Source organism: Furipterus horrens, unplaced genomic scaffold, assembly GCF_987537825.1.
Source record: "Furipterus horrens unplaced genomic scaffold, mFurHor1.1.pri manual_scaffold_7, whole genome shotgun sequence".
NCBI classification, from domain to species: domain Eukaryota; kingdom Metazoa; phylum Chordata; class Mammalia; order Chiroptera; family Furipteridae; genus Furipterus; species Furipterus horrens.
The window spans coordinates 111,654,236-111,681,510 of record NW_028327177.1 but is presented as its reverse complement, the minus strand read 5'-3'; the positions used below and the strand labels follow the sequence as shown (position 1 = coordinate 111,681,510).

The window sequence follows — 27,275 nt, the reverse complement described above, 5'->3', positions numbered from 1 at the left end:
CTTGTTTGAAGGGCTCCCACAGTCCTAGAACGTCTGCAGACCCACCCTCTCTGGGGACGATGGCCAGGGCAACAACTAGAGAGGCACCAGTCCCATACGGAAGAGGGAAAAGTGCCTGGAAAAGAGGCAAGTGCTGAGCAAGTAGCATTGTTCCCTCTCAGACCCCTCCCCCACACACAGTGCCACAAGGTAGTGAAATGGGTCGCCCTGTACTAATGAATACCTAAGGCTCCGCCCCTTACAACATAACAGGTGCAACAGCTCTGCCTAAGGCACAGAGGCAAACAAACACAGGAGCCTGTCAAGATTAGGAGACAGAGAAGTATGGCCCAAAGAGGAAATGATTCAAGGTTCCAGTGGTAGAACTGAGCGACGAGGAAATAGCCAACCAGAGACGCAAAACTCAAAACACTGGTGAGAAAGATGCTCAGAGACTTCACAGATATGCTTGAGTATGGAAAATGCAGAAGAGAAGAAGTGAAGACTATGCTAAGTGACACGAAGAAACATCCACACAAAACCAATGGTGAAGACAAGAAAACCAGGGTTCAAATCAATGATTTGGATCATAAGGAAGAAAAAAAGTCAACTAGTACACAATGAGAAAACAAGAATTGAAAAAAATGAGGAGAGGCTTAGGAACCTCTGAGACAACTTTAAATGTGCCAACATCCAAATCATAGGGGTTCAAGAATGAGAAGAGAAAAAGCAAAAAAATCAAAAGTTTATGTGAAAAAATAATGAAGGAAAACTTCCCAAATTTGGTGAAGGAAACAGACATACAAGTCCAAGAAGCACAGGGAGCCCCAAACAAGCTAGACCCAAAGAGGACCACCCAAAGGCACATCATAATTAAAATGCAAAAATTCAAGATAAAGAATCTTAACAGCAGTTAAGAAAAAAGAAGAGAGTTATCTACAAAGGGGTGTCTATAAGACTATCAGCTGATTTCTCAAAAGAAACTTTGCAGGCCAGAAGGAACTGGCAAGAAGTATTCAATGTGATGAAAAGCAAGGACCTACAACCAAGACTACTCTATCCAGCAAAGCTATCATTTAGAATGGATGGGCAGATAAAGTACTTCCCAGACAAGGTAAAGCTAAAAGACTTCCTCATCACCAAGCTATCATTACATGAAATGTTAAAAGGCCTTATTTAAAGAAAAGAAGATCAACACTATGAATATTAAAATAACAAACTCACAACTATCAACAACTGAATCTAAAAAATAAAAACAAAATCCAACTAAGCAAACCACCAGAACAGGAACAGAATCATAGGTATGGGGATCATTTGGAGGGTTATCAGCTGGGAAGGGGAAGGGGGAGAAATGGGGAAATGGTGCAGGGATTAAGAAGCACAATTGGTTGGTAGAAAATAGACAAGGGGAAGTTAAGAATAATATAAGAAAGGGTGAAGCCAAAGAACTTATATGAACAACCCATGGACATGAACTAAGGGGGGTAGGATTGTTGGAGGAAAGGGGGGGTACTGGGAAGAGGGGAGCAAAGAGAAAAGAAATTGGAACAACTGTAAACGTAATCAATTAAATATACTTTAAAAAAAAGAAAGAAAACAAAGATGTGCCTTCTTTTAGAATCTTATTAAAAAGCCTAATGCTTTTGATAAAGAATTATCTTCTGGAGGCAGGCCCCTTGTACTACAGGCCTCCCCCGTTAGGTGGGTGTTCTAGGAACCCATCTATATCAGTGTACCAGCTGGCATTGTTGTGAGAGGCTGCATTTGGCTTCAGTGAATTTTTTTTGAAGACTCAACATGTTTGCCCATTTCATGATGAGTGATTTATGAGTGCACCTGCCCACACTGTGCTGAGTGTTCAGCAGTTTTTGACCAAAAATGGTGTGACCCCCATGTCCCACCCTCCCTATTCACCAGATTTTGCCCTGAGTAATCTTTGTTTTGTTTTCCCAGATGAAGAAAGTCCTCAAAGGGAAACATTTTGCTGATGTAGAAGAGGTAAAACAAAACATGGAAGAAGCACTAAAAGGCATCAAAATTGACAAGTTCAAAAACTGTTCTGAGCAGTGGAAAAAATATCTTGATAGATGTATTGCATCAAATGGAGAGTACTTTGAAGGTGACTGAAGTTTAAACATGTAAGAATACACAACTTTTTATAAATGAATTCCAGGTTTTGGGGGGTTCCTCCTCTAGTAAGGTAAAGGACAGGTTAATGTTTGGGTTCCATTACAAAAGGTTATTAAAAAGTATACTATGATTCAGCAATTCCACTCCAGGTATATTTATCTAAAAGAAATTAGAGCTTATGTTCACCAACAGACTTATACAAGAATGTTCACAGTTGCTTCATAATAACCAAAAATTGAAAATAACCCAAATGTCCACGCACAAAATAATGGGTTAATACATTTTGGTGTATTCATACAGAATACTATATAGCAGAGAAAAAGAAAGAATTGCTGATACAAACCACAATATGCACAAACTTCATAGACATCATTTGAGCAAAAGAAGCTAGACAATAAAGTACATAATTACCTGATAGGGAAATAAAAAGTTGGAATTGGGATAGGTATGCAGACATAGGAAGAAGAGATATTGAGAAGAAAAAAAAGAAATCTTCTGGGGTGCTGGAATTGCTTCCTATCTTGATCTGGGAGGTGGTTACATGCATAAAAATTTGTCAAACTTATGAGTAGTGTTCTACATAGTAATATTTTATACTGCAATAATACCCTGGCTGGTGTGGCTCAGTGGATTGAATGCCGGCCTGTGAATCAAGTGTTGCTGGTTCAATTCCCAGTCAGAGCACATGCCTGGGTTGTGTGCCAGGTCCCCAGTTGGGGGCATCTGAGAGGCAACCACACATTGATGTTTCTCTCCCTCTCTTTCTCCTTCCTTTCCCCTCACTCTAAAAATAAATAAGTAAATAATATCTTTAAAAAAAAAGTTCACATAAGATATTTGGAACTTTCTATACAACACAAAACTTCCTTTAATCTTAAATTCTGAAACACAAAACTACTCCAAGAATGTAACTATAAATGCAAAGTGAGCTAAAATTAGCTCACAGTAGATAAAGTCAACCAAAATAATCAAAGATACATTTTTCAAATTTTGTTCTAAAATTACTCTTGGTTTCCTGTATGCAAGGGTTGCGCACAGCAAAATATCTAGGTAATCCCTGACGAGCTTCGTTTCAATCATTTCACCTTCCAGTAATAAAATAATAATTAAATCCAAGTTTCTCAATGAACAGATATGGTCATCTACTGAGAAGGGAAGTGATGAAGTAAGGGAGCTACAGGAGAGTAGAAGTTTTTAAATATGACAATTGCTATGAAAAAGAACTAACTAGGAACAAAGAAGTGCTCAGCATCCCTGAGCCAGGCTTATAAAAATCAGACTACTTTATCTGTGGGTGAGTACTGGTTAAACAGATAGAATTAAGAGAAAAAGGGACTTTGCGAGACTTCCAGCCAAGATAGAGGCGTGGACAGACATACTGTGTCTCCCTCCACAACTAAGAAGAAATACAACTACCTCAAAACTAGAAACAACCAGAAGTTCCAGAAAATCAAACTACATGGAAGTCCAGCAAACAAAGATATAAAGAAGAAATACTCATCCAGACAGGTAGGAGGGGCGGAGCCGGGGCAGAGAGGACTCGGCGTGGTGGTGTCAGCAGCAGCAACAGCAGCAGCAGGCCGGCGGAAAGCGCAGTTACATGTTTTAAAAAGTCAGGAGGGACACCTGGGGGCATTCCCAGCCCCTCATCAGACCACGCAGCTCACTGTCCCAACACCGGAGAAAATCAAGCCTCGTTGCTTTTGACTGTGCAAACCAGTGGGGGGTTGGCATGGAGGCAGAAACTGCCGGTCTCTCAGCAGAGTCCGCTTGTTTAAAGGGCCCCCATGGACCTAGAACATCCGCAGATCCACCCACTCTGGGAACGACAGCCAGGACAGCAGCTAGAGCAGTGCCAGTCTGGTGCAGAAGTGGGAGAAGTGCCTGGAAAAGGGGCGAGTGCTGGGCAAGTGGCATTGTTCCTTCTCAGACCCCTCCCCCGCACACAGCGCCACAGTGTAGTGGAACAGGTTGCCCATTACTGATGAATACCTAAGGCTCAGCACCTTACAACATAGTAGAAGCGACAGCTCTCCCAGGGACATGGAAGCAAACAAACACAGGAGACTTCCGGCCAAGATGGAGGCCTAGACTGACATGCTCCGTCTCCTTCCACAACTAAGAAGGAATATAACTACCACAAAACCAGAAATAACCAGAAGTTCCAGAAAATAAATGGAAGTCCAACATATGAAGTTATAAAGAAGCGGTGCCCCTCCGGACAGATAGGAGGGGCGAAGCCGGGGAGAAGAGTTCAAGCTGTGATGTCTGTGGCAGCAGCAGTGACAGAGGCAGGACAGCGGTAAGCACAGACACCTATATTTAGGGGGAGGCAAGAAGTGCCTAGGGAGCACCCCTGGCGGCAGACCAGACCCATCAGCTTGCAATTCCAAAGCCAGAGAAGGCAGACCTCCATTGCCTTAGACTGTGAGGCCTGGAGGGGGTGGGGACAGAGGAAGAGGCTCCCGGTCTCTCAGCGGAGAGTGAACGGCAGGAAACCATCTTGGACTCCCACCCCTGCAGAAAAATGTCACAGCGTGGTAAGACAGGTCGCCCGGCTGTGACAAGTGCATGGGGCTCTGCCCCCTATAGCATAGGAGGTGTGACAGTACTACCCAGGAAGCAAAGGTAAACACAAAATGGTCAGGATGGCACAGATCATGATAGAGATCCCAGTGACGCAGCTGGCCAGCAGCAAATATGTAATCTAACGAAGCAGCAGATAGAAAATCTTTCTGAGGCTCAGTTCAGAGCTTTGCTTATAAAAATGCTTACAGACCTAACAGAAGATTTTAAACAAGACAGGGAAGGAATGAAGGCTATTCCTGCTGAAAGGAACAAAAATACATACAAAACTAGTGGTGAGGGCGAGAAAAGCAGGGGTCATATCAACAAATCAAAACATAGGGAAGGAACAAACAGTCAACCAGTGCAGAAAGAGGAAACAAAAAGTGAGGAAAATGAGAGGCTCAGAAACTTATCGGACAGCTATAAGCAGGCCAACATCCAAATCATAGGACTGCCAGAAGGTGAAGAACTAGAAATTGAAAAATTATGTGAAAAGATAATGAAGCAGAACTTCCCAAACTTGGGGAAGGAAATAAGACTTACAGGTCCAGGAAGCACAGAGTTCCAAAAAAACTGGACCCAGGGAGAACCACACCAAGACACATTATAATTCAAATGTCAAAAATTAAGGATAAAGAGAGAATCTTAAAAGCAGCAAGAGAGAAGAAGAGAATTATGTACAAAGGGGTCCCAATAAGACTATCAGCTGATTTCTCAAAAGAAAGTCTGCAGGCAAGAAGGGACTGGCAAGAAATATTCAAAGGAATGAAAAGCAAAAGCCTACAACCACAATTACTCTATCCAGCAAAGCTATCATTCAGAATAGAAGGGCAGAGAAAGAGCTTCCAGGACAAAGTAAAACTGAAGGAGTTCATCAAATCCAAACCACTGTTATATGAAATGTTAAAGGGACTTGTTTAGGAGAAGGAGGATCAAAACTATGAACATTAAAATGAAAAGTGTATCACAACAACCAACAACAGAAGCTAGGGAATCAAAACAAAGGCAGACTAAGTAGGCAACGAGAGTGGGTAAAGAATTATAGGTATGGGAAACATTTTGGGGGGAGGTCAGTGGGGAGGGGGAAGGTGGAAAAGGGAGGGAGATGGTACAGGAATTAAGAAGCATAGTAGGAGGGAGTGGAGTAGATAGGAAGATGTTGAGAAGAACTATATGCACAACCAATGGACATGGACTAAGGGGCGGGACAACTTGAGTGACGGGGGTCACTTGGTGGAGGGGAACCAAGAGAAAAGAAATTGGGACAACTGTAATAGCATAAACAATAAAGCATATTAAAAAGAGAGAGAGAGAGAGAGAAAAGTAGAAAGCAAGTAACATATTTCAAAAGTTAAATAAGAGTCCAGGCTAGGCAATAACAATTAGGGAAGGAAGGAGACAAAAGATGCTTCAAAGGACTAAAGGGCCTTATAAGACTGAAAAGAAACTGTCAATGCCTATGTTCAAAAAAGTAAAAATAAAAAAGCTCAACAACATATGCAAAAATTCATGAAAAGGTCTTTAACAGCGAAGTACCATTTTTATTATTATTTACACAATGGACTGTTCCTGCCTAACAATTCAAATTTCCTTTTTTAAGGGTACTAAAAAGCTTCCAAATAAAAAAGGTCAAGCGTTGGTATTATAATAGCAGATCTATATATTCCTCAACATTTCTATGTAAATCCAATGATTTTTAAAAATGTTTTGAATCAACCTAGGAAGCTTCCAAATTACTTAATCAATGAACCACTACCAAAAATCTTACTGTAAGCAAATCAGTCACCCAGCACATCAATGTACTACACCCTTTAAAGATAAAGATTTTTTTTACTGTGTGTTTGTTTCTATTTAAAATGAGGTCATAGGACAAAAGAATTATTTCCTATTTTCAAGCTCTGTCAAGTTTGACCTTAGAATGAAACTGATCAGTTACAATATGTAATGAATTAATGAAGTAATAAGAAAGGAAAAAGGTGGCTGAAAAGATTTAGGAACAAATAGCACAATAAAAACAATTCTGGAAAGAATGGTTATTATCAAGCATATCTGAAGCAATAATGAAATCATCTCTAATAAATAAGATTAAAGTATAACAATAAAGCTTAGTCTACAGTACAAGTCTAAGTTATTCAATCTGGTTGAATTTAAGTACCATTTATTGAATGTCTTTTATTTTGCCCAACACTGTGCTCTGCTCTTATGGCACCCATAAAAGTGACATACCCCTGCTCTGAAGACACTTAATAGTAAAGGAAAGAAAGCCACATCTGAATTATCGATTTATCCCAATACAAGTCGTCTCTAATTAGGTGCCAAAGAAGTAAAACAAAGTCATAGTAGGGTATTTGCAACTTAACCAATGTGATTATTTTTCTTGGTTAAGGTTATCTCAGAAAGAGATGATTATTTCGGGAAATCAATTAACAAAAAAAGATGATTATGAAAAAAAATCACTATCGGACTTGACAGGAGTACCTGGTACTTCTGGGAAGCTTGGCTACAGCCTGGACTGAAGAGCTACACTCATGCTGAAGGATGGTGGCAGTAAGAGATTTGGGTTTACTATGTCAAAGGAATTATACTCAAAATACACACACATGCACACACCATTTATATATGCAGAAACTTTATTCTGGTTAATAAAATTTCAGTTATCTGTTCTAGGCGATGGTTACTATTCATTTAATGTATTGCAGCAAAACTATTAGCAAACAGTTTTCCAAAGCTATGTAAATTAAACTAGAACTTATAGTGCAATGTAAAAAACTGGGAGCGAGGTTCTTCAAAATTAAAATACAGATTTGCCTGTAACTTACTCTGCACTATGCTGCTAGTACTGACCTTATACCCTTAAAACATACATATCAAAGTGTCATCGCTTTAATTCCATCACTTAGCTTATACATAGGGCCTAAGAAGTATTTCTTACTTATTGCTCTCTTTCAGCCATTGCAAATACAAATTTTCAGCCACCAGTGATCTGCCTCAAAAGGTGAGCTTCCATAACATTCATGCTATTAACTACTAGTACCATCAGTAGTGCTAGTCATCTATTTGTACCCATATCATATGTTAAATAGGCTGGTATGGGAAGTTTCTCACCATGTACTGTGGTTCACCTATTTTAACATGTACATTTTTTCTTCTAATTTTAACATTTCTGAGAAAAGAACCAATAGCATTTTGTAATTGTGCTGGACAGACAGCAATCAAACATAGCTGTCATGGTTCATCCATTAACTCATTCACAGCTGTTCACCATGTATTGAGTGTTGTGCATTGTTAGTTACATGCATGTTGCGTTTAACTCCCTTCAAAGTCTCTCTTAAAATATTATTCTATAATTTGGCATTGATTGCTTCCCGGCTTTTTGTTAAAATTAAGTGTATAATCTAACACTAAAACAAAGTTACTGTGCACAAAGGTACAAAAATTGAGACTGGCAAATCAAATATTCATTATTGCTAATAATCCCAACTCCAAGGAATTACAAAGCAATAGTTATTTCTGTATGGGACACGGGACCAGTCACAAGTAGATGAAGCTATGTTATGCTTTTTTACTGATATACATGCAAAAGAACAGCCTATCACATGCCAGGCAATGCAAATGAAGGCAGAAGAAACTGCCAAATCTCTGGGAATAGATAAAAGATTTCAAAGCAATGAGTGGCTCGTGCAACCAATTATAGACTGCATGTGCATATGGCATATGTTTCCTTCCTACTGAACATAAAATAGTGCTGTCTTCCATTAATGACAAATCAGGTTCCACAAACTAAGATTTTTTAAATCAACACCCTTCATTCTTGTTCTTCCCTCCAGTCTTCCCCATCTTAGGATGCACCACCATTCACTCAATTATTAAAGTCATTCACTCAATTATTAAAGTCAGAAACCTGGAGATGATCTTTGACTCATCCCTCTCCCTCTTTGTCTACTCTACCTCCAAAACATATACAAAATCAGAACATTTCTCATTTTTACCTCTATTACAACCACAGCCCAAGGCACTACTCACCTGTCACCTGGACACTGCAAAAAAAAATAATCCTTCCTTCTTCCATTCCACCCCCACCACAATCCAATATTCACATAACAGATAGGGCAGATGTTCTCAACCTTAGCACTATGGACATTTTGGACCAATGATTTTTTTGTTTTAGGAGGCTGTCCTGTGCATTGTAGTATGTTTAGCAGCGTACCTGGCCTCTAACCCCTAAGGCCAATAGCATACACCATCACCCCCAACCGTGACAACCAAAAATATCTGCAGCTATTGCCAAATGTTCCCTGGAAAGTAAAATCACCTGCAATTAGGAACCACTGACCTAGAGCAATGTTTTTTAAATGTTTCTCATTTTACTTATAACAAAATCTACGCTCCTTAAGAGTTCTTACTAACCCTAACATGATCTATATAACCCAGACGCTGGCCTACATCTCTCACCTACATTCTTCCTGCATTTTGCTCCCTCCAGTCACTATGACCATCTCTCAGTTCCAAAAATATCACAGCTGTTTCTGCTATAGAGCTTTTTGTCTTTGCTCTTCCTTGTGCCTGGACCATTCTTACCCAGGTTCTATGCCTGCCTCAGCTTAAATTTCACATCTTCAAAGATGCCTTTCCTCACTTCCCCTATTAAAATACATATCCCATTATAACCCATCACAGTATCTCACATTTATTCTTCTTTTAGCATTTATCAGAGTATATGATTATTTTATTTGTTTAATTATTGACTGTCTCTCAGATGAAAACAAATACCTTGTCTGCCTTATTTCCAGCACCTAGCGAAAATAAAATGAAAAAATTTGTAATTGGCAAACTTTTAAGTTCTAGATCAGTTGGCATCAATGATAATCTCAGAACCATCCCCCTTTCATTCCCCAACTATTTTTACGATCATTTTCCCATGAAGTAGAGGGAAAGGCAGAGGTGGGGAAAGAGCCTAATAAAGCCCCTAACAAGAGAATCAGTCTATCCCTTTGAAGCCATGCAAGGACTTCTAACTATGAAAAGTCCTAGTTGGTATCTTCTTCCAATATAAGGCTGTTTTGTCTACACTGAAAATGTTGTTTAGTGTAGCTACTTTCATTAATTATCTCAGCTAGATCCTCTGGATAACTTGCTGCAGGTTCTATATCAGCACTTTTGTTATGGAACAGCTTCTTTCCTTAAACCTCATGAACCAATTTCTGATAACTTCAGTTTTCTTCTGCAGTTTCCTCACCTCTCGGCCTTCGTAGAACTGAAGAGCTAGGGCCTTAATCTAAATTAGACTAAAAGGAATATTGTAACTGGTTTTGTCTACTGTCGAGACCACTAAAACTTTCTCCACATCAGCAGTAAGGCTGTTTGGCTTTCTTATCATTCATGTGTTCACTGGAGTAGCACTTTTTAATTTCCTTCAAGAACTTTTCCTTTGCATTTACAACTTGGCTAGCTGATGAGCATAACAGCCTAGCTTTCAGTCTATTTCAGCTTTCAACATGCCTTCCTTACTAAGTTTAGTCATCTCCAGTTTTTTATTTAAAGTGAGAGACACGACTTCCTTTCAGTTCAACACATAGAGGCCACTGTAGGGTTATTAATCACCACAATTTCAATACCGTGTGTCTAAAGAAATAGGAAGGCCCAAGGAGAGGGAAGGAGTTGGGGGAGCAGCTAGTCAATGGAGCAGTCAGAACACACCTAACATTTATGGATTGCCATCTTATGTGGGCATGGTACATGGTGCCCCAAAACGATTACAACAGTAACATCAAAGATCACTAATCATAGATCACCGTAACAAATATATTGTTAAGAATAACCAAAATGTGACACAGAGACATGAATTGTGCAAATGCTGTTGGAAAAATGATGCCAAAAGACTGTTCAACACTGGGTTGCCACAATCCTTCAATTTGCAAAAAGCACAATACTACAAAGTGCATTAAAACCAAGTGCAATAAAAAAAATGTATTAATATTCAATTTCTGAACACAGCTTTAAATTAACCTTGAAGGGTAAAATCTAAATTATTGTTTAACAATATCAGTGTTGGTTACTAAAAATACCTACTACATCTCTAATAAAAGTTTACCTACAGGAAATAAAACAGTAAACTGAGTACATAATTAGACTCGAATAACAACAAAGGTCAAAGTACTATAAACTAAAAAGTCTACATAACTTTTAGTTAATAATTAGAACAAAATGATTTGTCTTATATTTCTTTAAATCTCTTTCTGATAGCATTCTGTGTATGCATTTGAGGGTTTGAAGAAAATGATAAAGGAGTACATTATAAAGGGAATGTAAAGGAAGCCAGGGCCTGGATATCGGTTCTGCAAATTACTATGTGACCTTTGGAAAATCACTTACATTCTGTATGCCTCAGTTTCCTCATTTGTAAACTGAAACTTAATAACAGTACCCATACCTCATAACAATGGTACCCACCACACAGGATTATTGAAAGATCTCAGTTAATATATGTATTATAAAATGCTTAAAATAGTACTTGGTATACAGAAAGTACTATCAGATATTATCATATAATGTTGTTATATTGGTGTTAGCCATTATTATATTGTCTCTTTGCATCATTATGGTTAATCACTACAATACTAGACAGCACACATACAAAACATTTCCATCATTGCAGAAAGTTCCATTGAACAGCACTTTATCAGACTACAGGATAGTTAAGAATGCCTGGTGAGATAATGCATATCATCATCTCTGATTTTCTTTGGAAATGCTGGGGAAAAAAATACCCAAAACCCAAAGTATTTTTTAATCTAGAACTTTGACATGTAACAAAGAACTTGAAATTCAGTCCTATTTAACAAGTAAAAAAGGGGGGAGGGGACTAGAGGATGAAAGAAATTGTTTATATTTGAGAGATAATCAAACAAATGGATTTTTTAATTCCCTTTCTACCCCACAGTACTAACCTCTCTTCTTCAGCACATAGTACCATTCTTAGAAAATGAATTAATTATATCAAATACAAATATCAACATATTAAAAAAGCAAAGTTAGATATAATAATATATACACTTCTTTAACACAGTAAATAAGGTCTGCAACATCTGTAATTTAATATGAAAGGAATTCTGATTTCTATTAGGAAAAAAGTCACAGGTATTGCTTATACAACTGTGATTTGTTGCCTATATTCAAAAAATCAAGGAAAATGCTAAATCTCACTCAGAGGTTAATGATATAAACATATGATTGATTTTCCATCCAAGTTCCTAACCTCAGGTTAAAAAAAAAAAAAGACTGCTTCAAAGACTAGACTTTAGTCACAAAAACCTGTACTCAAACCCACCACTTGGGACTTCCCACAAAGATGGAGGCATAGGTAGACATGCTCTGCCTCCTTCCACAGCCATAAGAAGGATTACATCTACCCCAGAACACAAAATAACCAGAACTACCAGAAAACCGAACTGCATGGAAGTACAACAAAGAAAGATATAAAGAAGCAATACTCATTCAGACAGGTAGGAGGGGCGGAGCTGGGGTAGCTGTGGTGGCAGCAGCTGTGGTAGCAAGGCAGTGTCTAGGGCTGGCCATTGGAAAGAGCAGTCACACACATAAGCCAGAAGGGTCACCTGAAAAGCAATCCCAGTCCCAGGCCAGACTGCACAGCTCATGGTTCCAGCACCAGGAAAATAAAGCCGCACTGCTTCTGGCTGTGAAAAACAGTGGGTGCTCGGGTGGCAGAAGAAATTGCCTGTCTCTCATGAGAGTCTGTTTGAAGGCCCACCAGTCCTAAAATGTCCACAAACCCACCCACTCTAGGAGCCATCACCTGGGCAACAGCTAGGGGGGTGTCAGCTGCATATAGGAAGCAGGTGAAGTGACGGGAAAAGGGGCAAGTGCTGACTGTGTTGTTCTCTCTCTGACCCCTCCCCCACATACAGCACCACAATGTGGTGAAACGGGTTGCCCAGCACTGACGAATAACTAAGGCTCTGCCCCTTAAACATAACAGGTGCAACAGTTCTAAGACAAAGAGGCAAACACAGGAGACTGTGAAGTTGAGGAGACAGAAGTATGACCCAAAAGAGAAAGCACTAAAGGCTCCAGTGGGAGAACTAAGTGTCGAAGAAATAGCTAACCTAACAGATGCAGAGTTCAAAACACTGGTCATAATGATGCTCACAGAATTGACAGACATGCTTGAGTATGGCAAACGGATAAGAGACGCAGTGAAGGCTATGCTAAGTGAAACAAAGAAAAATCCACACAAAACCAAGGGTGAAGGAAAGGAATACCAGGGTTCAAAACAACAATGAGGAACATAAGGGAGAAATAAACAGTCAACCAGTACAGAATGAAGAAACAAGAACTGAAAAAATCGAGGGGCTTAGGAACCTCTGGGACAACTTTAAACATACCAACATCCAAATCATAGGGGTGCCAGAAGGAAAAGAGGAAGAGCAAAAAATTGAAAGCTTATGTGAAAAAATTATAAAGCAAAACTTCCCTGATTTGGCAAAGGAAATAAGACATACAAGTCCAAGAAGCACAGAGTCCCAAATAAGCTAGACCCAAAGAGGACCACACCAAGACACATCATAATTAAAATGCCAAAAGTTAAAGATAAAGAGGGAATCTTAAAAGCAGCAAGAGAAAAGCAGAGAGTTACCTACAAAGGGTTCCCATAAGACTGTCAGCTGATTTCTCAAAAGAAACTTTGCAGGCAAGAAGGGACTGGCAAGAAGTATTCAACATAATGAAAAGCAAGGACCTACAACCAAGATTACTCTATCAAGCAAAGCTATCATTTAGAATGGAAGGGCAGATAAAGTATTTGCCAGACAAGGTAAAGCTAAAGGAGTTCATCATCACCAAGCCCTTCTTAGATGAAATGTTAAAGAGATACATTTAAGAAAAAGATCAAAACTATGAACAGTAAAATGACAACAAACTCAAAACTATCGACAAATGGATCTAAAAACAAACTAAGCAAACAACTAGAACAGGAACAGAACCACAGATATGGAGATCATATGGAGGTTTGTCAGTGGAGAGGGAGAAGGGGAAGAATGGGGAAAAGGTGCAGGGATCAAGAAGCATAACTGGTAGGTACAAAATAAACAGGGATTTTAAGAATAGTGCAGGAAATGGAGAAAAGCCGAAGAACTTACATGAATGACCCATGGATATGATCTAAGGGAGTGGGGACTGCTGAAAGGAAGGGAGGTAATGGGGGCGGGGGGCAAAGGTGAAAAAACTGGGACAACTATAATAGCAAAATCAACAAAATATACTTAATAAAAAACCCACCACTTTCTAGCTAGGTACTTAATCTCTCATCTGTGAAATGGGAATACCTACAAAAAATTACTGTGTTGTTTAATTATTATCATGATACTTGACATAGCATTTGATGTATTTTAATAAATGTGTATCTATTATCAGTCAATTACATAGTTCACAATCTTCACTGTGCAACAGAAACTCAGAGATTTGATATCAGTTGTCTGAAGAAAGATCCCAATCATTGGTATATTTTTACAGCTTCCAGATGATTCTAATGTGCAGCCACTGGCCTAAGGACAAAATCCAAACTCTAGTTTGGGACACTAGACACTCTTGGTCACTGCTTACAACTCTATATTCTAATCATTCCTCCATAGGTACCCTATGCCCTGAACACTCACTCAACTAATTTTTCCTCAAGAGGTGGGCTATAGTAGTGGCTCTCCAACTTTAGCCTCCTTCAGAATGACCTGAAGGACCTGCTGCAACACGAATTGTTAATCTTAGGTCCAAGGACTTGAATTCTAACAAATTCCCAGGTAATGCTGACACTGTTGCAAAGACCGCAGTTTGAAAAACCTGTGGGCAACATTAGATCACAACCCTGTCCCTTTGCATTTATCTGAAATGCCATTCCCATCTTCATGATCACGCTCTTGCCTAGTGAACTTGCACTTTTCTTTCAAAATTACAGAAGAACTCAATTTCAGGAAGCATTTGCTCACTTCAACAAACCACCAGGACATTTGTTACCTAGTATAAAACTTAAATACAAAAAAAACACTACAAAATGTTTTTTGTGTACACTAATACACAGGGTAGTAATCTGCTAACATACACAAATTCTTTTTAAGAATTAGGAAAAAAGGCCTCCTTTGGGCAGCTGAATAGAAAAGAGTGAAAATGCAAATGGACAGTTTGTCAAGCAGAATAAAATCTGGATTTCAGCCTTCACCAACTTCCTTAGCCAAGCACCTTTATGCGGAGCACGAATTCTAAATCAGTCATGGCAGCCCTTGCACAGCATACCACTAAAACAGAAAGGAAGAGCACTCAGACCAAACCTGGATTTGAGAAAGAGGCAATCAGGAAAAGAATTTTAGAGAAATTATCATCTAAGTTCTGAATCACAAATTGCCTTCTCTGTACATCAGGAAGTCAAAAATGTGCTTTTATGTCTTTGTACCCAGTGTATGGCTCATTTGTAGATGTTGAATAAATGTTTGAATAACTCACATTGAATAAAACTGTATGAAAGCACTTGTTAATCTATCTCTTTCTCAACAAATAAAGAAGCAAACACACACACAAAGCTGGCACCAAAACTGTAAATACTAACTAAATATTAATGTAATTGGTCTGTACACTTATCAGCTAGAGGAAAGCATGAATTATTTTAATAGCCAGTTGGGAGACGAGGAGGCCAAAGGAGCCTGCTGATAATACAATTAGGTTTTTCCAAACTAAAGCCTTTCAAATCAAACATTCTTCACTACATAACTCAGAGTCAATTTCCTAATTTAATAGACTCTTGGAAACAAGGTCCAAGACACTAATTTTACAATAAGAAACAGAGACCCAGAAAAGTAATGACTCAAAGGCATACAGGTAGTTAGTGCTAGAGCTATAATTAAAACTCAGGTCTCTAGCTCAAGTTTCCTCTCTCCTACATCATGCTGCCTTTACATTTATTTTAAAAGAAATTTAAATCATTTAAAAAAAAATTCTTAGGTTAACCAGGGCTTTGTTCTTTGTATCCCATTTTTGAGAGGAAAAGAGCAACCGTCTATCATCTTATTTTGTCTACTAACTCAAAGAGGTAACTTTTAAAATACGTTTTGTTTTTGGTGAAGATTCATTCCTAGTCTCTTGGCAAAATTATACATGTAAAAATCAAACAATAATCAAATCAATAAGTAATTAAAAAATCAAATAACCCTGATACAACCATCAAAGTTTCTCTGTTACCAAGAAAGCATTATAATGCCTTTCTAGAATTCAGTACTTTCTAAGGAAAGAAAAGGAGTCTAATGTTTGAAATACATTTAATAATAAGCAGAAAAAAACTGGCCATAACCCTCATCTCTCCATTAACAGAAGTACCTCATTCTGACCATTCTCATTAATAAAGTTTTTATGTGCTAGCTCTATGTGCAGATAAGAACCAATTAATTAAAATTTTTGATTTCTGGAAAGTAACCTCATCATTTATGTGGGTTATACCGTATTTTTCACTACATAAGACGCACTTTTTTCCCCCCTAAAAGTGGGTGGGAAATGTCTGTGCATCTTATGGAGCGAATATTGCATCACAGACCGTGATGTGTATTACCTCACCTGTCAGCGGTGGCGACAGCTATTAGAAGAGGAAGCAGTGGGCCCATGTGAAACTACTGGGGACGCTTAAATGTCCCACTTTACTGCTGAACCTCAAGGCATCTGGTCAGTATGAAGATAGTGAAGTGATATCAGTTGTTGTAAGCAACTGAGCTTCATAAATTCTGACACTAGTGATGATGCGTTCTTGGGTTTCCCAGAAAACTAGAAGAGTACTTGAACCTTGAAGTCTCTCCTCATTTGTTAATGACAGTGATGATGGTTCTTAATACCGCTGTTGACTGCTGTTCACTTTACATTATTGTTATATTTTATTAAATATTTTAGTACAGCATTTGGTTCAGAATATTTTTTTTCTTGTTTTCCTCCTCTAATCCTAGGTGCATCTTATGGTCAGGTGCATCTTATAGTGCGAAAAATACAGTAATTTTATTTAACTTTTAAATTTAAAATTAATGCCCTTTGGATTAATATAAAATGCAAAATAGTCTACTACTTAAAAGCTGCCTTTTTAACCTCTACAGTAATACATAACAGAAGTATGCTTTTATTATCCCCATATTAAAATGAGAAAACTAAGGTTTAGAGAGGTTAAAGAATTTGCCCAAGTTTAGATACCTAGGCAGGGGTTGAGTTAAGAGTTTAAAACAGGCAGTGACTAAAAAATCAGGAACTCTCTTGTATGACTGACAATGGCACTCTTAGCCACTTAATATGTGACAGTGCTTCCTTCATCTGTGAGCATAAACTTTTAAATTATTCCTAGCAGTACGAGGTACATAGTAAGGTATTTTCTTCCTAAATTAATTTTGGATTTAACAATAAAGTAGAACACAGCTTAACATATTCCTTAGCTTTCGTATTGTTCACTGTCATAAAAATTTCTGCACATTTGCTATTTCATACTGGAAAATAGAAGAAGCCTACCTGTCAGTGTTCTAAATAAGATAGGAAAAATAATAACCTGATATAATCAGGCATCTCTCTCAGAGAAAAGGGGAGGCACGCTTACTACCCATTATAAAGATTCAAGTTTCACCAAGTTTGGGATTCCTCTCCTAAAACACAGCCCACTCACTTAATGTGTAGGTATCACAACTTCACACTACCTGTGCAAAGTGGGACTCACAGATCTCACATAAATGCTGACTCTGTGGTGACTGCTATTGCAATAACGCATTGTTCTTCATCTCTGACCATAGGTCTCATGGCTCCTACTAGCATCCAATTAAACTGTGGCAGGATAATTTGTATGAATCCTAAGAAGACACCTAAGAATGGTTCCAGGTGACTGACTGGTCTCAAATTTTTTAAAAAGCCAGAGCCTAGCTGCCATTTCTACACAGAGGCCTCCCATGCAAACAACACTTCAAAGAGAAGCCTACACTGAGCTGCCTGCTTACACTGTGTTTCTGCCATCTGATCCAACCCTTATAAGGGTTTCTGGAATACATTTGAACCAACAGGACTAAGGCTCTCCCCATTCAATTGGAGATATGTAGCTCTGACCAACCAGAGCAGCTCCATTCTGACCAGTCAGGACAGTGCCTTTTGAAGTCCTCATTTGCATGAGGACAGGCCAATCAAGGACCAGAGGAGGGGACTTCTGTCCATATAAACCAACTCCTCTCTGGCTCTGGGAGTGCACTTTACCTCTCCACCAAAACTAAAGGCTGCATCTTCAGGCTGAGTGAAATACTAAAATGTCAACTAGAATACAACAAAGTAGTCCAGTGCAGGAATGAACAAACTGGCACAGATGGGAGCAGATCAAAGCACAGCAAACCAGGACAGATCAGCACAGTGCAAAGCAAAGCAAAGCAAAGCAAAGCTGTCCAGCTGGAGAAAGGCCTGGCCACACCACTGCCACACAACTGTGCTGTATCACAACTGAGGTGTTTTGCACTGAACAAAGTTTCCTTCCTCACTTACACCACAAACTGGCGATTCCTGTTGGCCTTGAATTGGCATCCAATCAGTTGATACTTGCCCATCAGTTGATACTTGCTAGCCTGCAAGCAGGGTCTAATCTCTGACCCTTCACAGACCTTGCTAGGTGTTAGCACGTAATCATTTATTAAAAAGAGATTCCAATTCCATATCGTCAAAGGATAAAAAAACAAAACAACTGTACACGCAACCTTTGAGAGTTGCATCTTAACTATAAAGAAAACGTGTTTTAAATAAAGTATGAAAAAGATATATTATGCAAACTGTAAGCATGAGAAAGTTGGAGTGGCTATGTTTATATCTGATAAAGTAGACTCCAAGAGAACATCTACTACCGGGGATAAAGAGGGCATTCAATAATGATAACAAAGTTAATTCATCAGGAAGACAAACAATCATAAATTATACATGCCTAATAACAAAGCTTCAAAATACACAAGGCAAAATTTGACAGAATTAAGGGAGAAATGGACAGTCCACAGTCATATTTTAACCTCTCTCAACAACTGATAGAACTAGACCAACCTCCGCTCCCCAAAGAACCAAAAAAAAAAAAAAAAAGTAAAGACAAGTTATTTGAAAAGAATTACCAAAACTCCTTAATCTAATTCATATTTACAGAATACTAACAAACTGAAAACACATTCTTTTCAAGTGTGAAAAGTTCAAGACCATATGCTAGACCAGAAAACAAGGTTCAATAAATTTGAGGATTAAAATCATACAGAGGCTATTCTGAGTGCAAAATGAAATTAAGTTAGAAGTCAATAAGATGTCTAAAACTCCAAATATTTGAAAATTAAACACTTGTAAGTAATCCGAGTTAATGAAGAAATCATAAGGTAAACCAACAACAACAAAAAAATCACTAATAAACTATTTCAAACTGAATAAAAATACAACATATCGAAATCTATAGGATACAGCAGTGCTTAAGAGGAAAATCTCTAGCTCTGAATGTTTGCATTAGAAAACAAGAAATGCCTGGCCCTGGCCGGGTAGCTCAGTTGGTTAGAGGGTATACCGAATGGGATACACCAAGGCTGCAGGTTCCATCTCCAGTCAGGGCATATACAAGTAGCAACCAATGAATGCATAAATAAATGGAACAACATATCAATCTCCCTCCCTCCCTTTCCTCCTCTCTCTAAAAAAAATGTCTTAACTCTATGACCTAGGTTTCACTTTAGGAAGCTGGAAAGAGAGCAAGATACGTGTAAGAAAAAATTATAAATAACAAAAATAAATGATAGAGGAGATGGAGAAAACTGACAATGTTATTATTTGAAAGGTTTCAGAACTGATAAACCTAAATTTGACTGTTAAGAGAAAAAAAGAAAGAACACAATAACAACACCAAAAATTAAAGAGGAGATATCACTACAGATCCTACAGACATTAAGAGGCTAACAAGGAAATAACTTATCAAAACTGACTTAAAATGAAAATAACCCGAACAGTCCTGTGTCTACTAAAAAAACTGAATGTTACCCAAAAAACCTGACAAAGAAAATTCCAAGTCCAGATGGTATCACTAGTGAATTATAGCAAACATTCCAGAAAGGATTAATATCAGTATTGGACAAACTCACTAAACAAAGGGAACACCTCTCAACTTATTTTATGAGACCATCATAATCCCAACACTAAAATCTGACAGGCATTACAACCAAAGAAAATACAATATCCCTCATGAAGAAATACCCCAAAATTACTAACAAAATATTAAATATAAAAAGGCTAATAAACTGTCACCAAGTGAGGTTATCTTAGGAATCAAGATTATTTTAACCTTTGAAAACTACATTTATCTGTTCTATCGTTGATGGGTACTTTGTTTCTAAATACTGACTAATGCAAACAAGGCTGTTATAAATTTTTCTGTTTACATCTGATATTATAAGTACAAGAATTTTTCTCTCAGGAATGTAGACAGAAGTGTAACTGCTAGATTTAAGGTACCTATACTTCAATTTACTAGATAAAACAAATTCATTTGCAAAATGACTATCAATTTACACATTCCACATTCTCACCTACACTTATTAGGATTTATTGTTTACTTTGCATTCTCCTGATTACCAATGAGAGTATAATTCAGTGCTTTTCCAACTGTAGGTCATGGTTATCACTTAGGCAAGTTGCAAACAGTATTCTTCATTTTTTAAAAAAATCAGAGTGCACTGCATAAAATGTTGTTTTGTGAAACTTAATTCTCATTGTACATTTGTACTGAGTCACAATGTAAAATGTTTTTGTAACTATGAGCTTCTAGTAAGTTAAAAGCCATTAGTATAGTTTTGTAATTACAACAAAACTCCTTAGAGACATTTGGGTGACTAACTGGTGCATCATCTAGGCCTATAGCACAAAAGAATGTATTTTATAAAGAAGGTAAGCTTGAGATGTCCTTCAAACACTAATGGGCAAGAACAGAATTAGCAGGAGGAGAAAACCTGAGGAAAGCAGTAAGGAAGGGATCTACTACATGGAGAAAGATTCTATAAAACCACTGAACTATGACTTATTTAAAGCTCGCTTTAAAAGAATTCATTTCTCAGTAAGACAAGGCTTCTCTCAGTGGTAAAAGATAGGAAGCTGCGATCCTAGCCTCTTAAACTACCAAAATGACAGAAAACTGATCCCTCCTCCTCTGTGGACACAACCCTAATTCCCACCTCAAGAATCATCTCATTCTGGGGGTTTTGCAAGGGCAGTCTTTTAGGTTTTTGATTCCTAATTTTCCCTACAGAATATTAGAGTAGCAAGAATCATCTAAGTTCTAAAGATTTATGAGTATATTTTTATTCCGCTAACAAAGATTTAGCAAGCCCCTGCTGTATCACCTCTCCATTAAGAAATTAAGCTTTATCTCCCTAACAGTTTTACTCCTAGCTATATTCTTTAAAGCTTGATACCCTTTACTATTGCGTTGGCCAAAAAGTCCATATAATTTTTTCCATAAAATAAAAAGACACATTTTCCATTTTCACCAATAATTCTATTGATTTCAATATTTTCAGTTTGTCAGCTATCTCCTGCATGGTCTAATGTTGATTGTTCCCAATTAATGTCTCAATTTGATTGCTATCAACTTCAACTGATCTACCCAATTGTGAAGCATCGCCCAGAGAGCAATCTCTAACACTCAACTTTGCAAACCACCTTTGACACATTTGATCAGTCACAGCACCTTCTCCATACACTGCACAAATCTTTTTTTATGTGTCAGTTGTATTTTTGCCTTTGTTGAAATAATAAGGCAAACTATGCCAAAAATGTTGCATTATTTTCTTCCATCTTCAGTATTAAAATGGCTACACAAAAATTCACCAATTTTGATAAGTTTTTTTAAGGCAGCTGCTATGACAGCTGTCACAATACAATCTAACAAAATTGTTTCAAATAAAGTTAAAGATAACTGTGCTAATAGAGCCATCTTACGGGAAAAATACAAACACACTTTTTGGCCAACCTCATAAAACTGTCCTAAATGCCTCTTCTTGAAATATACTGCTTTTGGACTTATGGACAAAAAGGGGGTTCTATAATAAATCTAACTGAAAGTGACATCACAAGGTGGTCTGATCATAAATTCCTAACTGCACAAGTCATGGTGGTAGTCATGCATGCCTCAGGTCTGTAACTTCCCTAGTAAAAGGTTATCTTTGCCTTAAGCAAGACCTGTCCATTGTTTTTGTGTATCTAAGGTTAACACACCATTGAAATGCCTGTTTTTCAGATCCCTGGGAAGCATAACCACCCTCAAGAGAGCACATAATTTTGGTAAGTATTCTATAATTCAACCCCAGCCTTGGTCTTGCTTTCTCCTACCTTCATGTAATCTTCCTTATGTTCCCTCCTAAATTCCAAATGTATAAGAGAAACCGCAAAACAGTCATTCTCTGGAGCATCTGAGATCTTGCTTCCCAGCACTGTTGTCAGTTTGGATCAAATATACTTCTAAAAATTCTCTACAGGTTTGGATGTTTCTTATGTCCACAAATTGTTAAACCATCCCACATACCATGACCAAACTTCTGTTACCTTCTTTGTTCTATCAATACCTCTACTTTCGTATTTTCAAATAACTACTCTTTTCCATAAGAATTTCCTCCTCACAAGTTGCTGGACCAATCACACCACAACTGTCTGGTGCAAGGACTGTATGAGTCTACTTGTCTCTTAGTAAGACTATGACCTTAAGCATTTAAAATTCTTTAACTTCTCTGAGATTCAATCTCATCTCTAAAATGGGTAGAACAACAGGTATCAAGGAATAATAAGACTTGCATAATATCTTCTATTGCCTTCCTTTAAAATTTTTAATTTTAGTTTCCTTTAAATGTAATAAAATGCATAACGGGAGGAAATTAAACTGACGTAGAAGGAAATATGGGAAAGGAAAAAGTGTGAAGAAAGACAAAATAAGTATAAGTAAACTTATCAAGTGGAATTACCGCTCTGCCTATGTGATCTTGCATGTCCAGATTCTAAAAAGGCAAATGTAAAGATACTTCTTTCCCTTTGGCAGGCAAAATTCTAAGCAGCCTCAATGACTCACATCCCTGTCTAATCCCTCCCCTTGTGTGTGGGAGAGATCTTTAGATATAATGTTGGGATGAACTCTTGTGACTGTTAGATATAAAGTAGATTTCTGTGTTTATATTTAATGTACCTAATCAAATGAGTTCACCAAAAAGATTATCCTGGGTGGGCCTGATTTAGTCAGATAAACTTTTAAAAGAGATTTTAAAGGGGAGTCTAGAAGTATGAGACAGAGGAAGTCAGAAACTGGTCCAGCTTGGCTAGTGAAAGCAAACAGCCATGTTGTAATTGCCTCTGTGGACATGTAGTAAGGAACTGAGAATGCTCCCTGACCAAGAGCTAGGAAAAAATTTTCATAGAGCCACAAGGAAATTAATTCTGCCAACAAGTAGTGAGCTTGGAAGACCTTAAGCCTCAGATGAGAATTGCAGCCACAACTGACATCTTGATTTCAGCCTGGTGACCCAGATTTCTGACCTATAGAAACTGTGAGATAATAAAGAGGTGTTGTTTAAGCTGCTAAATCTATGGTACCTTCCTATACATCAAAAGACAACTAATACACTCCCTCAACATAAGACAAAGCAGCAAAGAAAATAAAGGAGGGAGAGACTTTTCTTTTTCCCCAGATTGTATTATATCTTTTCAAAGCACTAATTATACAGATCCAGAATCAAGAAAAAAAGATCAAAACTGTATAAAATTTTAAAGTTTTAGCAATTGAAAGAGGCTTTTTCACACACATTTGTAAACAACTTCCATATAATTTATTACCTTCATTTTAGTGATGAGGAAAGTAAAGCTCAAGAGTAATATCCCAAAGATAGTAAACCTAGGGACTGTTTAAAGTAACTCAGTCCTATGCTCAAGCCTACACCACAGCCCCCTTAAAGAATTAAAATAAAAAAGCCATTCAAATCAACACTGTATTACTATCTTCAAAGAAAGCAATCCCAGTAACATAATTTTCCATACTTCATCATCTATCTAAATATCCCTTACCTTCGTCAGAACAACAAAACTAAAGAGGACAAAGATAAATTTTCATTCAGAAGTAATTGGTTGTAAAAATAACCACTGGTAGACCACTTGAGTAAGTTTGAAGTACATTTTGAAAATGTAGCAAAACACCTGTAAGTTTTCTATACTTTTAGATAGCAAACAATTTGTGTTATAAGTATTCTCAAAAATCACAAGCAAGTAAACAACCTTTCCAGATCTTTCAATATTCCATTCTTCCGACAAATTTTTGTCTCTGAATTCTTCATGCATTATAAAAATGAGAACATGGCACAATATATCGTAATATAAACAAGATGTTTTTATTTTAACTGTTGTGTATGTTTCCCTAAGTCATTCAGCATCAGAATTTGCAATTTTCTTAAAAACACACACACAAAACTAAAAGGTGGAGTTATATTCAAATTTCACAAGTTACAAATCAACTTTCTTCATGCCAATTCAACTACCTTAACACTTTATCTGCTAAGATGCAAAATGCAGTCCTTCGTAGTTACAACCACGAGAAGGAATAAACTATATCGTCTTTACATCAACGTTAACAGCAAATAATTCGCTATCCTCACATACAAACAGCACTGTTGAATCCATAAGCTTCCAAAACCAACCCATGATTTATACGCCCGGGGACGATTCTCTGCAATGTGAAGAAAATCGATAACATTTCACGTATGGATAGAAGGGGTGAGGTGACAACCTTAAAACCTGAAAATTTCTCAGGCCCTACGGAACACAAGCAGCACCCAGTTCGGACCCTCCAGTCGAGGCCCAGGTCCAACTTCAAGCACTCCAGTTTCCCCGCTCTTCACCCCGCCCCCACACCGAGAAAAGAAGGAAAACAACTTTTATTGGTCTCATCTCCCGGGGGTTGGCAAACTAGCGGGGCAGTGCTCTGGCCTGGACACGTTTCACAAGAAGGCCTCTGTCGGGGGCAGGGAAGGCAGATAGCGGGAAGTCTGGCTTCGACGCCCCCTTACCCCCTGTCGCCAGCTCCCAGCCCCACCCGATTAAGAAAAAGCCTGGGCCAGCCGACACGCCGAGCGACCCCCAGGCCCCTCCACTGAGACAAGCTCGTTGTCTGTCATGTGACGACGCTGCCGCTAAAACACCGCAGAAACGCAGGGCGGCGGAAGGCGTACGCACTAGCCCGCCTCGGCTCGACCCGGCCTTGCCGGGCGCGGGCGAGTCCCGAAGTCCGGACGGGAGGGGGGGAGGGCGGAGGGCGGGCTTGGCGGCGGGCCCGAGCGCGCCACAAAGGCTTCCGCGCCCGTCGCTGTAGTGCTCGAGCGGGCGGGGGCACAATTTTCGGGGCCCGCGGGATGGGTGATGAGCGACGAGGGCTCCGAGGTGCCCACCGCGCCCACAGCTGCCTGCCCCACGCGCCCGGACGGTCAGTGACCGCCGCACCGCGCACAGGCCCGCGCGGCCTCCCTCCCCCGCGCGGAGCCCGCGCCGGCCCGCCCGCTCGCAGCTCGCGCTCTCTCGCTCTCTCGCTCTCGCCCGGCCTCCATTTTGGATCGGCGTCTCCAGCCCCCGCGCTGCTGCCGCCGCATTCCCCCTTTCCCGCCCCCCGCCGCTGTCGCCGCCGCCCGTACTCACCTCAGCTGCCCATCCGGGCGCCGCCGGTCGTCGACCTAGTTTCCCCCCAAAAGTCTCCGGTGTGTTATTCCCGATGTGGGGGGGTTGTTACAGGGTGGTCGCCGGGGGTTCGGGAGCGGGGGCCGCGCCTTCAACGGAGCTGCAATCCTAACCCGCCATCTGGTGGCATTTTCCACACGCCAATGGCGCCGCTGCAGACTTGGTTCCGGACCGCCCTCTGCTGGTCGCAGTGCATACTGCCTCGCTGACGGGACGGGCCTGCCCGGAAAGGGGAGGGAGCTGAGGCGCGAGCTGGAGGGCCACAACGGGGACGCGCGCAAATGCTTTCCAGCGGGGATTGCGCGCACGCGCACCAGCCAGGCGGGAAACGTGGCTTCTGCGTGGCGGCCCCGCCCCTACACGAAACGCTTGCCCAGCTCAGCCAATCGCGAGCGGCAGGTACCGATGGGTGAGCGTTCTGGACAGTTTTTGGACTGCCTGAGGCAGGCGGAGAGACGGCTAAGGTGGCGCCTGCGCGCCTGGCTGTACTCTAGCTGCTGCCCGCCATTTTTGGAGCTTTACCTAGACTGGGAGGAAAACCCTCCCCCGGCTCCGGCCCCCTCACCACGGCTCCTCCCCAGGTCGCGAGAGTGGCGCTTTCTTGCTGCCCCCACCCCCGCATGAAACGCGCTCTGCGGAAACGCGAGGGAGTGGCGGTGCAAAATTGCTCCCACCTCTCCTGTTTAACCAGGGTCTCAGAACCTTTCATTGTTTCAGTGATTTATTGTTGACTGTTGACGAAGCGCTTTACCCCGCGAGGTAACTGCGACCTCTCTCGCCGCCGATCTAGACGCGAGTGCCCGCCCCAGGCCAACTGGCGTTGTCCCGGACTCTGGAAGGCAGATGCTCTCGGTGGTGCCGGCTTTGCATAAGGCGGCAGCATTGGCCAGTTAGTGAAAAAGGAATGCAGCTAGACAAGCAAAATACAGCTTCGGCTTTTGAATTCAATTTCTCCTCCCACATTTTAGGACTAGTCTCAGTAGCTCTGAAATGGATGTTCCTAGCCTTATAGCCGCCAAAAGGGAAATAATTGACTAACGTGAAATCAAGGCCAAAATATGCCGTTGGACGTGGCCTCTTCACTGTCTTCACTAGTCTTCACGCCTGCCTTGCCATGGCCTCGACCGTGGCTCCTACCTTTCCCTGGCTCACAACTTTTCAATACAAATCGAATCTTCAATCTTCCAGGTCATCAACCCCATTTACGACTAAAATTCTCTGTTGCTATAATAATGCGTTAGAATCACTCAACGCCTTTATAGTCTTAAGGGCCAGTGTAATAGGTTACCCCAATTTCTGGTTTCTGTCCCAAAGGTCACAAGGTCTGTGGCTTTTCACTGGGGGAAGTCACAACTGACCTGGTGGGGTATGAATTCGAGACTGATCTCCCACTTAAATTTATTCTTGCTAATTTCTGATTGCCTCATTCTCGCATACTGTAAATTACATTGTTCAAGGTGCCAATCCCAATCTATACTAATAGATAATTTCACCTGGTTTCTTGGGATCAAAGCTCTGTGACTCCCATTCTGGTTTGATATTATCTTCGTACTAAAATATCTGTAGCCACATCCTGTTTCTGATCTCAAAAATTCTCATCAAATTAATCCAGTCTCTCTTTTTCTCCAAAACCAGTCTTTTGCCCTAAACTGCATATGCCACCCTTCCCACTTCCTCCTTCCACCATTTAATAGGGTCTTATATAGCTTCAAGCCCTGGCTGGTTTGGCTCAGTGGATTGAGAGTCGGCCTGCGAGCTAAGTGTCGCTGGTTCGATCTTCCAGTCAGGGCACATCAGAGAAGGAAGACTCTGATTCCATAAAACCTCCGCTGCCT

At 39.8% G+C, this 27,275-nt stretch overlaps 1 protein-coding gene across 3 annotated transcripts in view; it reads right to left on the bottom strand.

The window, feature by feature from the left end:
* STAG1 (STAG1 cohesin complex component) overlaps window positions 1-25,594 on the bottom strand; it is a 382,246-nt gene extending 356,652 nt beyond the window's left edge. For all 3 annotated transcript variants that reach the window (XM_090284291.1, XM_090284293.1, XM_090284292.1), the window contains exon 1: window positions 25,402-25,594. The gene's annotated coding sequence lies outside the window, so the exon portion shown is untranslated. The remainder of the gene's footprint in view (window positions 1-25,401) is intronic.
* Between the last annotated feature and the right edge of the window lie 1,681 nt (window positions 25,595-27,275).